Consider the following 15,506-nt stretch of genomic DNA (forward strand, 5'->3'; position numbering starts at 1 on the left):
ACCTCGTCCACAGGTACCACCAGGTGCCCGTCCACCCTCAGGATGTCCAGAAAACGGCGGTCATTACCCCATTTGGCCTTTTTGAATTTTTACGGATGCCTTTCGGGCTTAGAAATGCGGTGCAGGCGTTCCAACGCCTCATGGATTCGGTGCTCCGGGATCTCAAATTCCTTTTCGTGTACCTCGATGACATCCTCGTCGCCAGCGCGTCAAAGGAAGAACACCTACGTCACCTGCGCGTCCTTTTCTGCCATCTCCAGGAGCATGGCCTTATAGTTAACCCAAACAAGTGTCAATTTGGACTGAGGCAGATCGATTTTCTGGGCCACCGCATCACCGCGGAAGGGGCACTGCCACTCAGGGCGAAAGTGGCAGCCGTCGCTGCGTTCCCGCGGCCGCAATCCGTCAAGGCGCTCCAAGAATTCCTCGGCATGGTAAACTTTTACCATCGCTTTGTCCCCCGGGCTGCCCAGCTCATGCGGCTGCTCTACGAGGCACTCCGAGGGACACCGGGGAAAGAACCGGTGATCTGGTCGTCGGTCATGGACCGCGCATTTGGGGACACGAAGGAGGCCCTCGCCAATGCGACGATGTTAGCGCACCCGCTGCCCAGCGCCACCATCGCGCTCATGACAAATGCGTCGGACTACGCCGTCGGTGCCGTGCAAGAGCAATGGGTTGACGGGGCATGGCAACCGCTGGTGTTTTTTAGCCGCCAGTTACGTAGTAACGAACATAGCTATAGCACATTTGACCGAGAGCTGTTGGCGTTGTTCCTGGCCATCCGCCACTTTCGTTTTTTATTGGAAGGACGCCAATTCGTCGCTTTCGTGGATCACAAGCCCCTGACGTTTGCCATGGCCAAGACGACTGAGCCGTGGTCGGCCCGACAGCAACGGCAACTCACTTTCATCTCCGAGTTTATCACCGACATCCGTCATGTGGCCAGCAAGGACAACGTGGTTGCCAACTGCCTTTCGCGTGCGGCCGTCCAGGCCGTCCAACTGGGTCTCAACTATTCACTAATGGCGGTCGACCAAGCGGCTGACCCGGAGACGCACGCTTTCCGTTCTGATTCGTCCGGCCTGCGGCCAGTGGACGTACTTTTCCACTCAGACGGCACATCCTTGCTCTGCGATGTCTCCCTGGGAGACCCACGCCCGATCGTTCCGTCATCCTGGTGCAGGAAAGTCTTCGATATCATGCACAACCTCGCCCACCCGGGTGTGCGGGCTTCACAGAAGTTGTTAGCATCCAAGTTTGTCTGGAGGGGAATGCGAAAAGATGTGCGCGACTGGGCCAACACCTGTGTCGTGTGCCAGAGAGTGAAGGTGCAGCGCCACGTTAAAGCTCCTGTCGCCATTTTCGAGGTACCGGAGCGGCGATTCGATCATGTTCATATCGACCTCGTGCGCCCACTACCACCGTCACAAGGGTTCACGCATCTGCTGATGATCGTCGACTGTACCACCAGATGGCCGGAGGCCATTCCATTGACGTCCACCAGCTCCGCGGACGTCGCCCGGGCTTTTCTTTTGTCCTGGGTTGCCCGTTTTGGCGTGCTGTCGGACATTTCATCGGACCACGGGCCGCAGTTCTCCTCTGCTTTGTGGAACGCCGTGGCTTCAGAATTGGGCGCCAAGCTCCATCGCACCACGGCTTACCACCCGCAGGCCAATGGGTTATGCGAACGCTTCCATCGTTCTCTGAAGGCATCGCTGCGGGCTACCCTCCAAGGGACCGCGTGGATGGATAAGTTGCCATGGGTAATGCTCAGGTTGCGCACGGCGCCTAAAGAGGGCCTGCAGGCGTCGGCCGCCGAACTGGTCTAAGGCCAGCCGCTCAGGGTCCCCGACGAGTTTCTCCCGTCGCCGACGCGTCCGTGGTCCGCCACTGAACAACTGGAGGCTCACCGAGCCGCGGCGCACGCTTTCCGGCCCATTCCGACTTCACAGCATGGACTGCCTGCGTCACATGTTCCGCCAACGCTCATGAGGGTTAAATTCGTTTTTGTACGGCACGATGCCCACCGTAGTCCCCTCATGCCTCCATACACGGGCCCCTTCCGGGTACTGAAGGCGGGCACCAAGAGTTTTCTGGTAGACGTCGGTGGGACGCCCGACTACATTTCCGTGGACCGCCTCAAGGCTGCACACCTGGACCTCGGCCAGCCAGTCGAAACAGCGCAGCCGCCGCATTGTGGGCGACTGCCCGCGGCCGCTACGCCTGGCCCATCGGCCCCGCGACCCAGCTCCTCTCCTGCACCATCCATTCCTCTCCGGGAATATCGGAGTCGCTCCGACAGGGTTGTCCGACCTCCTCTGCGATTGACTTTGATGATTAAAGACACTTCTGGGGGGCGCATGTGATAAAACCACCAATGAACTCCTGTACAAATGAATAACTGTCTTTAAAGCAATGTCACTGCGCCTATGTCCGTTTGCTGAGTGTAAACAAGCTTTCTGTAAAAACCCTGAAACAACGCGATGACGTCATCACGTTGGTCACGTGGTGCCCCGAGTGGCGGGAAACGTGATGACGTCATGATGTCAGAGGTGGGAGGTTCTGAGTTCAGACCTCGTGGAACAAGCTACTGTATAGATCTGTTTGCTGTTGCTCCTGCATGTTTTTGTTTTGTTCACCAGTTTAATTAAATTTGGTTAATTTACTGAACTGACTCGACCTCAGTGATTTAGATAGGAATCCGTTGATTCCTACACTACTGTGGTATGAGGGCTCGTCCATTTTACCTTGAATTAGTGTTTTTTTGAAGTGAAATTTTGTAACATTACCTGGTCCCCAATCTCATACTCAAATGGTTTTACCCTCTTATCATAATATCGCTTGATTTGTTCACGTGATTTGCCTGTGTTAATGGCCACCAGCCTGTTCACCTTGTCCATATAATCTATCAAGGCTTGTATCCATTTTTGGCTACAGGGTTGTAACGTTAATGGTGTGTTATTTTCCAATATTATGTGTCCTGGTATCCGCATTTGTCTCCCAGTCATAGCCTCATATGGACTTACCCTCGTAGTCCCATGTGGGGTAGAATGTATTGCCATCAAACATAAGGGCAACCTGTCAGTCCACTGAGTGGGGTGTTCTGTACACAGCTTCTGCAGCATTGTTTTTAGAGTTCGATTCCCCCTCTCCACAATCCCTGGTGATTGTGGATGGTGCACAATGTGCAATTTATGTTTTATCTGTAACATTTCTTGTAGGGTTGTGAAAACTGCCCCCGTGAAGTGTGGACCCTGATCATTATCCAATTGTAATGGTAATCCCCACCGACAGAACGCCTCACTCAGGAGAATTTGGGCAGCAGTGCGCGCTTTAATGTTTCTTGTGGGAAACGCCTCGATCCATTTAGTGAATTGATCAATTACCACGAGCGCGTACTCGTAGTTACCCTTGGATTTTGTTAGCGGGCGAATAAAGTCAATCTGTAGGTGTGTCCACGGTCCCACAGGAGGGGACTGTGACCTAAGCAAGGCACGATTAAAACATGAAGGAGGGTTTGTTTGTAGGCAGGGCAGGCAGCGATTAACATATTGCTCCACATGCTGCTCCATTTCAGGCCACCAGCAAACGGGTAATAACTTTTGTAGTGTAGTGGCCGCTGAGTAATGTCCCGCCGTCAGGTGAGAATGGAAGAGGGCTAGAATTTCTTCCTTCAACTGAGGAGGAATATAAACTACTAAGTCTCCCTCTTTATTTTTAACCATAAGCAGGGGAGGGTTTTTATCCGCACCATGTTGTACTACAGTTGCGTTTGCCCATGGGGTGGGTACTGGTAGTGGGCGTCCCTGTTCATGCCAGGCTATTACTTGCGCATAGGGAGCGTGTGAATCCTGTAGGGCCAAAAGATCCATGGGTTTAGTTTTAGTTACCGCCCTCACTACGGGTATCTGAGTGTCATTCATCACCCACCAAGGCAATAGACAGCCGTTCTTGGCAGCTTCCTTAGCAAGGCGATCGGCTGCCTGGTTACCTCGGGAGTGGGGAGATGAATCTTTCTGATGGGCTGCTACCTTTCCTACATGACAAGGAGCGACCCGCTCCTGGAGCTCTTTCCATAGCTCACAGAGGAGACCAGAATGTAATAAAGATTTACCATCTGATGAGCAAAACTCATTTGTATGATATAGGGGAAGGGCCATAACTGCATTACAGACGTAACTGCTGTCGGACCAGATATTAGTTTCATCCGTAGTCGTATCGTGAGCGGCGATAATTACAGCAATTAGTTCTGTTTGTTGGGAGGAGTGGGCAGGAACCTGGAATCCTACTGACCAATCGGGAGCGTCCATATCAATGAGGGCACCTCCAGTTCTAGGATGGCTGTCTGCATAGTATGATGATCCGTCTACGTACACATTTCGAGCTCTAGGTATGGCATTGACCTTTACTGGGTTTGGTTCCATATCTAGGGCTGGTAATGGACACTGGTGTGGGCTTCTCTCACAGGCGAGCATAAGAGGTAAGTTCATTTAGGAGTAATGTCCAGGTCTCGCTGTAACAATTCAAGTGTCCATTTACTGATTCGCTGAGAGGACACCTTAGTCTCACTTGATTTTAGGGGCATGTGTGGCGAATGCAAAATCACTTTCTGCAGTCCGGTGATGTAAGTAAAATGATTGACTACCCAAAATGTGGCCAACAGGTGGCGCTCGCATGCTGAGAATGTGCTTTCTACCCCTCGTAAGATACGTGAGGCTTACGCGATGGGGCGCAGTGTCTCGCTGATTGCTTGGGTCTGACTTAAAACGGCAGTTAGGCTGGTAGGGGTGGAGCCTACTTCAAGATGGAAGGGCTGGCTGTGATCTGGGATAATGAGGGCTTGTTTCAAAGCACTAACTGCTGCAGTATGGTGGTCTTCCCAAACGGATTGTATCTCTTCCGCATCGCCCTTTAAAAGATCATACAAAGGTTTAGCCAAGTCTGCAAAGTTCGGAATAAATTTTGCTGATATCCAACTAAGCCTAAAAAGGGTCACAGTGCGGTCTTTGAAACTGGCAATGGGAGTCTCTGAATAGTCGCTACCTTTTGGTGGTCCGGACTGAGGCCGGTCGCTGAAATCTTTACTCCCAGAAAGGTAACCTCATCTTTTGCCAGCTGAGCCTTTTTTGGATTTATTTTCAGCCCTGCCTTCTGTACTAGCCCTATCAACTCATCTAGAAGTTCTAGGTGTTCCTCCATTGTTACGGTAGCCAGGATCAGGTCGTCAACATACTGTAGAAGGGCTGATGGTTTAGAAAAGTCTTTAACTGCTCATGCCATATACTGATGAAAGATTGATGGTGAGCTATGAAACCCTTGCGGTAAACACGTTAATGTGTAACCCTGCCCCTCAAACGTGAAAGCAATTTTGTACTGGTCCTCCTGAGCAACTGGGATACTCCAAAAACCATTCGCTATGTCTAGGGGTAGGGAAGACCGTAGCTTTGGGGGGTACGGATGTCAGTAGCGAAGGGGCTTGACTAACAGTTGGATTTTGAAGTGGGGAAGCTTTGTTTAGGGCTCGGTAATCAATAGTAAGCCTCCAGGATTCATCTGGCTTCCTAACCGGCCATGCAGGGGAATTGGTGGTAAATGAACCTTTGCACACTACTCCCTGCTCTTCTAATGAGGCAATGACTGTTCGCGAATACGGAGTACTCTCCTGGGGAATCGGGTATTGTTTACATGCGCGATGGGGTGGACCATTAATTCGCGTTTGCCCTTCCATTCTCCCGCAGTCGTGTTTAGACTTAACAAAGGCTGCTGCGTGTTTAGTCACTAAGGAGTTAACAGCAGGCAGGGAATGTGTCAGCAGTGCTATCTGCTCAGGCTTCTTTATAGCAAACACCGAGTGGACGTCTGAAATTTGCACTACATCTCCCAGTTTAGACTCCACCCACAAACAGTTCTGATTGTAATCTATAATGGCTGTCATTCCTCATAGGGTGTCATTGCCAAGTATTTCCATTTTGTTGATCATCATACACATATATAACAGATCAGTGATTTTTATGGGGAAGGTCTCAAGGGAAATACTAACTTCCTCTCCTGGATATGCTGGTGCCTGTGTGCCGGTGACTCCTGTTATTACGAAGCTACTTGATGTGCCTCAATAAATCCGAGACTCAATGTTAGCGGAACAAAACAAGGCTTTTATTAACTTAGAAGGTAACACACAGTGGAGAGGTATCTTCCATCCAGAGGTCTGCTGTACTGGATGTGAGGCAGGCTGGGCCTGCTTGGGCGGAGCCCTACACACAATACAATACAATGGTGAGGAAACGGAACTGAGGTAAGGGAAATGAAACTGAAACCAAACCACAGGCAGAGAATACCGATGAGTGATGAATGGCATATTTCATCACACTACTTTTGCCTATTTCAAGCTGGCGTTCAGGGTCTGGGGTATGCAGGATTGTAACAGATAAACCAGTGTATATTAGCATAGTCTGATGTCGGCCCCCAGGCAGCAAAGCTGAGACCACTGGTCGACCATGGCCATCTTGTCTGAACCCCACTTCAGACCAGGCTGGTGGGGCCGGATCCTGTCATAATGGGCCGTTGGGTTGTTGGGACAATGGTGGGGGCGGGAATGATGAACTCATAGTTGGAGCCACGGGGCACCCCGACATCTGGGTCGATGCAAGAGTTTACATGAGCCTAGGGCGTCTATTTTACTTTCCATTGGATTGGGTGAACGGGACGAACCATATTGCGAGTAATTATTATTATTATTCCCACCTCCAGAGCCTGTCTGTCTAGGACCTCCGCAATCCTTTTGCAAAGTGTCCCACCTTTCCACAGTTATAACATATCAAGGGTTGCTTACGGGGTGGTGGGCCTGGGGTCCCTCTACTATATGCACTGGTGTCTCTGCTGTTGGTACCTGAACCTGAGTTTTAGTGTAGGCCCATGCAGTGTTAGCGTCTCTTAAAAGGTCTATCCATTGCGAGTTGTGGCTGACAGTGTGCCCTAAGGCTGCTCGCAGTGAGGCCTGAATATTCTCTAAGTATATTTTCTTAAATGCTGCCTCATTCTTCCCGTTTAAGACATTATCATTGGGGCGTGCCTGCATCATCTCATAAACAGTGTACAATCGATCCCCGAATACAGCAGGGGTCTCATGAGGCCCTTGTTGAGACTGGTTTAATTTCTGAACCAGATCAATAGTGTCCAAGCCCAGAGCTGTTTGTATTGTTGTGATTAAGTTATTCAGGGGGCTCCCCACATTAAAGGCCATAAAGAGCAGACTAGTTCGTAGGTCCGGGGCCAAGACAGACAGTATAACATTTTTCATGTCACTGTCCTCAAAATTAGGATGGTAATTCCAGAACCCCACTATACGTTAGCTCTGTGGGGCATGTTCGTGGGTTAACTGGTCCAAATTGCTGGACGCATGCCTGTAGATCTGCATAGTTCAGGGGCTGGGATTGTTCATAAGTACCCGCCCATAACATTCCCGGGTGAGCTGCCGCTGGTTGTGCTCCTGCTTGTGCTTGGTCACCGTCTGCAGCTGGTGGCGCGTTAGGAATCACCTGGGTACGAGTCAGAACATTAACTGGGGCTTTAAAGTGTGCAGGCTCATCCACCGAGGTTTCTATGATATTGTTATCAGCATAGGCTGCGGGCCTCTCAGCCAGGTCGATGTGGTATACGAAACGGAGGCCTTTTGTGAAGGGTGTAGTAAGGGAGGATATAGTTCGCCGCTGATCTCCTCGCATTGTTTATCATAACTCAAGGGGGGGTCTACTCCCGTGACTGCCGCTATTACAGCCTGTTGTTTACCCAGCTGGTTTTCCAACTGTTGTATAGTAGCTTGTCTTTTTCTAATTTATCTAACTTGGTTTTATTATTTTCCATCTCTAGGAGGGTCTCTTTATCTTGCTCTACACAATACACTGCCGCATCGGCCATTAGCTGCACTGCCCTATCTGACTTCCATTGCTTCTCCTTAACTTGTTTCTCAATGAACGCAACAACGCCCTCAAAGGATACTCTCTTATCCTTTTTTAGACATTCTACTACTAACGTCTGTAACTGTGCATCCTTGCGCTTCTTCATTAACTTCGTTTTAAAATCTACAAAAAAATTCTCACTCGACATTCTGCTGTACGTTAAAGAGACACTACCTGTTAGATAACCTAACTTTCCACAAGGACTTTCATAGAAAAACAGAAAAATTCAAGCAAAAATCCAAGTGCCTGCCTTATGCACAATAGACCTGGTTTCAGTTAATAGTCACAGCCCCACGTTGGGCGCCAATCTGTAGCTTTTAAAAGCTCTTTAGAATAATTTTTCTGTGACTACACAAACCACTCCGGGTCCAGGTATATTGTGCATCAGTAAAACAGTCCGTGACTACACAAACCACTCGGTCCAGGTATATTGTGTATCAGTAAAACAGTCCGTGATTACACAAACCACTCTGGGTCCAGGTATATTGTGTATCAGTAAAACAGTCCGTGATTACACAACCCACTCTGGGTCCAGGTATATTGTGTATCAGTAAAACAGTCCGTGACTACACAAACCACTCTGGGCCCAGGTATATTGTGTATCAATAAAACCGGTTTATTAAGCATTAAGCATCCAGTACAAAGAAATAATACTGAACAAGAAGATTGTCGTAATCTGTTCGTTGAACCCTGGCGTTCCTTCCGAGTGACTGTTTAACTCTTGCTGTGTTCTGTTGACTGAAGCTTCTCATCCTCTCTTTTCGTACTGCTTTCAGTGTTCAATATCTATTCCTTTTATACCTTTTTTTCTCTTTCAAAAATACATAGCAACTTGCAGCTGCTTGGGCTATCTCACCATTCTGACCTTCACAAGTATGTTCTATTATTTCCTCCCCTTTTCTGCTGTGAGCTTTACTATGGGAACTTTTACATCTTTTGCCTTTCCCATAGCCCATTATCTAGACTGGTCTGAAACTTCAGCGATAAGGGATGTTTGGTATTGAAAACCCTCGATCTTACTTTGAGACTTATTTGATGTTTTGTCTTTCACTGTCTTCGAATGTTATCTGCCACTTATCAGCCCAAGCCTAATCTGCCACTTTCAACTTCACTGCTCCACTTACCGGCATGCCATAACTGTGACCAGCTGACCAAGCGTTGACGAGCAGGAAGGAGGCTCCAACTGCATTATTTAAAGGGATCATCAGCAACTACTTGCAGCTGCCATGTTTCTTCAGTTGGAATGGCTCTGTGAAACTTCCTGCAACTCCAACAGCTTTCTAAACTTCTTTCAAGTTCCTAAGGTGACAGGGAGTGTTGGAGCAAGTGGAGAATGCCTTCATTCTCATTTAAATGCTTCTGCTCACAACACTTGCTCACAGTCATGAGGCAGTCCCCCTCGCACTCGAGTATCTTCGGGAGAGGGAGAGCAGGTAGCAAAGTTGAGGAGAAGATGCGCACAGAGGGAGGAGGAGGAGGGTCAGGAGGGCTCTCAGCAGGAGGCCTTACCCACCTAGGGTCTTCCGAGAGCACTTCTCTTATATCGACTTAAGCGAGGAGCAGTGTAGTAGGAGGCTCCGCTTCACCAAGGAGGTGGTCACAGAATTCTGGCGCCTCCTGCAACCAGACCTGTAGCTTCAGAGCAGGGCGAACACGGCTCTCCCAGTAGCCCTCAAGGTCACCGTTGCCCTCAATTTCTGTGCCAGCGGATCCTTCCAGTCTGCAGCAGGAGGCATAGCTAACATCTCCCAGTTCATCGTCCATTGCTGCATCCAGGAGATCACAGAGGCTCTCTACACCAGGAGAAGGGACTACATTTTCTTCTCTCTGAGCAGAGAGAAGCAGGAGGAGCGCACATGTGGCTTTTCCAAGATAATGGACTTCCCCATGGTGCAGAGCGCCTTTGACTGCCTTTGACTGGCCTTGTGGGCTCCGCATAACAATCCGGAGATCTTCTGTAACCGCAAAGGCTACCACTCACTTAATGTGCAGTTTCCATAAATGGCAGATTTTAATTTAAAAGATAGCCTGCTCACACTCTATGTTTTCTTGAAATTATTGACAGTAAACTGTGGCGGAGCCACTGAATGACTCTGGGCAACTGTATATAATTCCCTTTAACGATGTTCTAACACCAGCCTAAGCCGGTACCATTGTGTTAGACATTACTGTGTTTTGTGTATAGTGTTTGTATGTACGGGGCGTGGCCCCTTTAAGAGCGTGGGAAAACGCGATGATGTCACGTCGCAAACCACGTGACTGTCCGGGCAGTCCTCGTGGAATCTCCATCTTGTTAAGACCTGTTTTCGTGGTTCTCCTGTATCGCTCTCAACAAACTGTTTGACCTCGTTTAGTCTTACATTAAAGACTTGTTTGATTGATCTCCTGAGTCGACCTCAGTTATTGGTACGGAATTCAACAATTCCTACATTGGTGACCCCATTTTTAGTGAACGTTTTTCGCAAAAAGAACACAGCATGGAGGCCAACGCCATTTCGTTGAAGCTACCGCAGTTCTGGGAGCAGCATGCGACCTCGTGGTTCATCCAGGTCGAAGCACAGTTCGCCCTGAGGGACATCATTGCGGATCAGACCAAATATCTCTATGTGGTCTCCGCACTCGACAGCTCTACCGCCTCGCGGATCGTCAGCCTCCTCGAGAACCCTCCAACGGAGCGCAAGTATGAAACCCTCAAGGCGCGGTTGCTGCAAGTTTTCGGGCTCACTAAATCGGAGCGCGCCCGTCGATTGCTCGCTATGCCCGGGCTCGGGGACTCCAAGCCTTCGGAGTTCATGAGCCAAATGCTCACGCTCCTGGGCTCGGAACCGGAATGCTTCCTATTCCATGAACTATTCCTCAGCCAGCTGCCTGAGCAGGTGCAAGCTGCCCTGGCCAGATCCAAGGTGGAAGACTGCGCGGCACTCACGGCAGAAGCGGACAAATTTTTGCGGTAACGCAGCAGTACTGCACCGCCACGAGGCGCCCATCCCCCACAGACGCCGCCCCAGCTCGTCAGCCTGCTGGGCTGTGTTTGTACCACGCACAGTTCGGTGCGAAGGCGCAACGTTGCTGCCCTCCCTGCAGCTTTCCCCCCCAAAAAACAACTGCGACTACTGAGGAACGGGCCTAACGGGCGCCCCGCGGCCGCCATGGCGATCGGCAATGCAGGCAAGTTGCTTTTCATCACCGATATGCTCTCCGGTTGTCGTTTTATGTGCGACACCGGAGCGCAGTGTAGCATTTTGCCCGCATCCGCCCTCGATGTGCAGGCAGGGAATCATGGCCTCGCCCTTGAAGCGGCCAATGGCGGAGCAATTTGGACCTTCGGCAGATGGTGAGTGGAGGTGTGCGTCAGGGGGCAACGTTTTCACTGGGAGTTTGTGACGGCCAAGGTTTCTCAACCCATTCTCGGCGCAGATTTCCTGTGCGCCAACAGCCTCCTGGTCGACGTGAAGAACCGGCGGTTGATCAACGCGGCAACTTTAAATTCTATCCCTTACCGCAGTAACACTACGTCGCGCAGCGTCGCCTGTGCTTTCCCGACTCCTGATGAGTTTGCTCGTCTGCTCGTCGAATTTCCCGACCTCACAAGACCCACGTTCTCCTCCACAGCCACGAAACATGGTGTGGAACACCACATCACCACCAACGGCCCCCGGTCTACGCGCGGGCCCGGCGCCTGGAACCTGGTAAGCTGGCGGTCGCAAAGGCGGAGTTCTCGACCATGGAACGGTTAGGGATTATTCGCCGGTCGAATAGTCCCTGGTCTTCACCCCTCCATATCATCCCGAAGCCTGGCGGCGGATGGCGACCATGCGGCGACTATCGACGCCTAAACCACGCCACCACTCCTGATCGGTACCCGATCCCCCACATCCAGGATTTCTCTGCCCATTTGGCAGGGAGCACCGTCTTCTCGAAAGTCGACCTCGTACGGGGCTACCACCAGGTCCCAGTGCACCCACAGGACGTCCAGAAGACCGCAGTCATCACCCCATTCGGCCTCTTCGAGTTTCTGCGAATGCCGTTTGGGTTAAAGAACGCCGCCCAGGCTTTCCAATGCCTGATGGACTCCGTGCTGCGGGACCTCAAGTTCCTCTTCGTCTACCTGGACGATATCCTAATTGCCAGTCCCACTAAAGAAGAACATATCTGTCACCTACGCACCCTTTTTCGACGCCTCAGCCACCACGGCCTGATTATCAACCCGGCCAAGTGTCAGTTTGGCCTGCGCCAAATTGATTTCCTGAGACATCGCATCACCGCAGAGGGAGCGGTTCCTTTAGAAGCGAAGGTAGAGGCGGTGATATCCTTCCCACGCCCGCAAAGCATTAAGGCCCTGCAGGAATTCCTAGGCATGGTAAACTCTTACCACTGTTTCGTGCCTAAGGCAGCACTACTCATGCAGCCCCTGTACGAGGCCCTCAAGGGCAAGGCTGGCAAGAACCCGGTAGACTGGACGGATGACATGGCCCGAGCGTTCGACGACACCAAAAGCGCCTTAGCCAACACAACCATGCTGGCGCACCCGCTGCCAGGAGCCATCATCGCCCTCACCATCGACACGTCAGACTACGCCATCGGCGCCGTGCAAGAGCAGTGGGTGAACGGGACGTGGCAGCCATTGGCATTCTACAGCCGTCAACTACGGCGGAACAAGAGAGCGTATAGCATGTTCGACCGGGAGTTGCTCGCCCTTTTTCTGGCCATCTGCCATTTTCGCTTCCTCCTGGAAGGACGTCCTTTCACCGCCTTTGTAGACCATAAGCCACTAACTTTTGCCATGGCCAAGACCGCTGAACCGTGGTCATCCCGACAGCAAGGTCAACTGACCTACATATCCGAATTCACCATGGATATACAGCATGTGGCCGGTAAGGACAACCTGGTGGCAGACTGCCTCTCCCGCGCGACATTCAATACGGTTCATTTGGGCATTGATTATGCCCTTATGGCAGCGGACCAAGCCTCAGACCCAGAAGTCCAAGCCTGCAGAACGACCGTCGCTGGCCTCCGGTTGGCCGACGTCAAGTTCCATTCGGCAGGTACCACGCTGTTGTGTGACGTCTCCATACAGGACCCTCGCCCGGTCGTGCCGGTCGTCTGGCACCGTAAAGTGTTCGACGCCATACATGGGTTGTCACACCCAGGAATGAAGGCCTCTCCGAAGCTGATGTCAGCGAAATTCGTATGGCATGGCATAGCATGCACAAGGATGTCCGCGACTGGGCCAACATCTGCGTAGCCTGCCAAAAGGCCAAAGTACAGTGCCACGTCAAAGCTCCGTTGGCCACCTTCGCAGTTCCGGAGCGACGGCTTGACCATGTCAATGTGGACCTGGTAGGACCACTCCCACCCTCCCATGGTTTTTCACACATCCTGACCATGGTTGACCGCACCACCAGATGGCCGGAGGCGGTTCCCCTGTCATCCACTACTTCGGCGGACGTGGCCAGGGCGTTCATTTCCACCTGGGTCACCCGGTTCGGAGTGCCCGCAGATATTTCTTCCGACAGAGGACCGCAGTTTTCCTCCGAACTCTGGAATGCAGTGGCCCAAGGACTCGGTGTCAAATTACATCGCACCACAGCCGACCACCCACAGGCAAATGGCCTCTGTGAATGTTTCCACCGATCACTGAAGGCCGCCCTGAGGGCCAGCCTCCAGGATGCTGGATGGGCAGACAAGCTACCGTGGGTCCTGTTGGGCCTTCGCATGGCCCCCAAAGAAGACCTTCGCTCTTCATCAGCAGAGCTGGTGTGCGGTCAGCCACTGCGAGTCCCGAGGGATTTCCTGCCAGCTTCGACGAAGCCATGGTCCGCAGCTGACCAGCTTACTAGTCACCAGGAGGCAGCCAGATGCTTCGCACCGGTGCCCACTTCGCACCACGGGCTGCAGAGTTCGCACATTCCCCCGGAGCTTCACAAGGCTGAGTACGTCTTTATTCGCCATGATGCTCATAAGGATCCACTCAAGGCCCCATATACTGGTCCCTTCCGCGTGTTGGAGGCAGGGGACAAAACCTTCACGGTGGATGTCGGTGGTAAACCGGACCACATTTCGGTCGATCGCTTAAAGCCAGCACATCTGGACCTCAACCGCCCCGTCGAGACAGCACTACCGCCGAGACGAGGTTGGCCACCCATCGCCGTTACAGCAGAACAAGTGCAACCGCCCGCCAGACCGCCAGCCGCCCAACAGCCTCCGCCTCAGGAGTACAGAAGTCGTTCTGACTGGCTCATCAGACCCCCTCACCATTTGACTTTGCCCGTTAAAGCGAATTCTGGGGGGGCGCATGTGGCGGAGCCACTGAATGACTCTGAGCAACTGTATATAATTCCCTTTATGATGATCTAACACCAGCCTAAGCCTGTACCATTGTGTTAGACATTACTGTGTTTTGTATATAGTGTTTGTATGTATGGGGCGTGGCCCCTTTAAGAGCGCGGGCAAACGCGATGCCGTCACGTCGCAAACCATGTGACTGTCCGGGCAGTCCTCGTGGAATCTCCATCTTGTTAAGACCTGTTTTTGTGGTTCTCCTGTATCGATCTCAACAAACTGTTTGAACTCGTTTAGTCTTACATTAAAGACCTGTTTGATTGATCTCCTGAGTCAACCTCAGTTATTGGCTAGGAATTCGTCAATTCCTACAAACCGATATTTACCAGTAAAATAAAGGGGAAACAGTGGAAATGCAAAGCAGGCCAGTCAGCATCTGTAAAGAGGAAAGATCGATTATTGATGTTTCAGGTTTGTACCCTTCATAAGAACTACCAGAAAATGCTGGAAATACACAGCAGGCCAGTCAGCATCTGTAAAGGTTATGGTGTCAGCAGTTCTTGCCAACATGTCCCAGTATCTCTTATTACATTTGAAAGGCATTTTATTATCAGTGGAATGCAGGCAAACCCTAGCAATGAAAATGTTGACACTATGCGCCACATGGAGCCACTGCTGGAACACGCGCAGAGTATTATTTTTCAAAGTGCTCTCAGAAAACTGTAATTGATCGCTCAGTTTCCAGTAAATTACTGGACAGGCCCAAAACCAACATCTGGTTGGGAACCAAATGTGTGACCACATCTGAAAGAAAGAAAGAAAAATGTAGCACCCTTAATGACCTCAGGATGCCCCAAAGCATTTTACAGCCAATGAAGTATTTCTTGAAGTGGAGTCACTGTTGTAATGTGGGAAACGCGGCGACCAATTTGCGCACAGCAAGCTCCCGCAAACAGCAATGTAATAGTGACCAGATAATCTGTTTTAGTGATGTTGATTGAGGGATAAATATTGGCCAGGACACTGGGGCTAATTCCCCTGCTCTTCTTCGAAATAGTGTCACGTCAACCTGAGAGGGCAGACGGGGTTTGGCTTAACGTCTCATCCAAAAGACGGCTCCTCCGACAGTGCAGCACTCCCTTAGCACTGCACTGGAGTGTCAGCCTCGATTTTTGTGCTCAAGCCTCTGGAGTGGGACTTGAACCCGCAACCTTCTGCTCAAAGGCGAGAGTGCGACCCACTGAGCCACAGCTGGAACAGAAGAAC

At 51.1% G+C, this 15,506-nt stretch overlaps 1 protein-coding gene across 6 annotated transcripts in view; it reads left to right on the forward strand.

The window, feature by feature from the left end:
* The first annotated feature begins 4,413 nt into the window (after window positions 1-4,413).
* LOC147115185 (V-type proton ATPase subunit C 1-A-like) overlaps window positions 4,414-15,506 on the forward strand; it is a 233,102-nt gene continuing 222,009 nt past the window's right edge. For 2 of the 6 annotated variants that reach the window (XM_085993512.1, XM_085993513.1), the window contains exon 1: window positions 4,414-4,483. The gene's annotated coding sequence lies outside the window, so the exon portion shown is untranslated. Of the gene's footprint in view, window positions 4,484-4,797; window positions 5,099-15,506 lie in introns of those variants that run through there. The other 4 variants (XM_085993511.1, XM_085993510.1, XM_085993515.1 and 1 more) reach the window with 3 other exon arrangements.

This window comes from Somniosus microcephalus, chromosome 7 (genome assembly GCF_052327205.1).
Source record: "Somniosus microcephalus isolate GS21.2 chromosome 7, FLI_Smic_1.0, whole genome shotgun sequence".
NCBI lineage: Eukaryota > Metazoa > Chordata > Chondrichthyes > Squaliformes > Somniosidae > Somniosus > Somniosus microcephalus.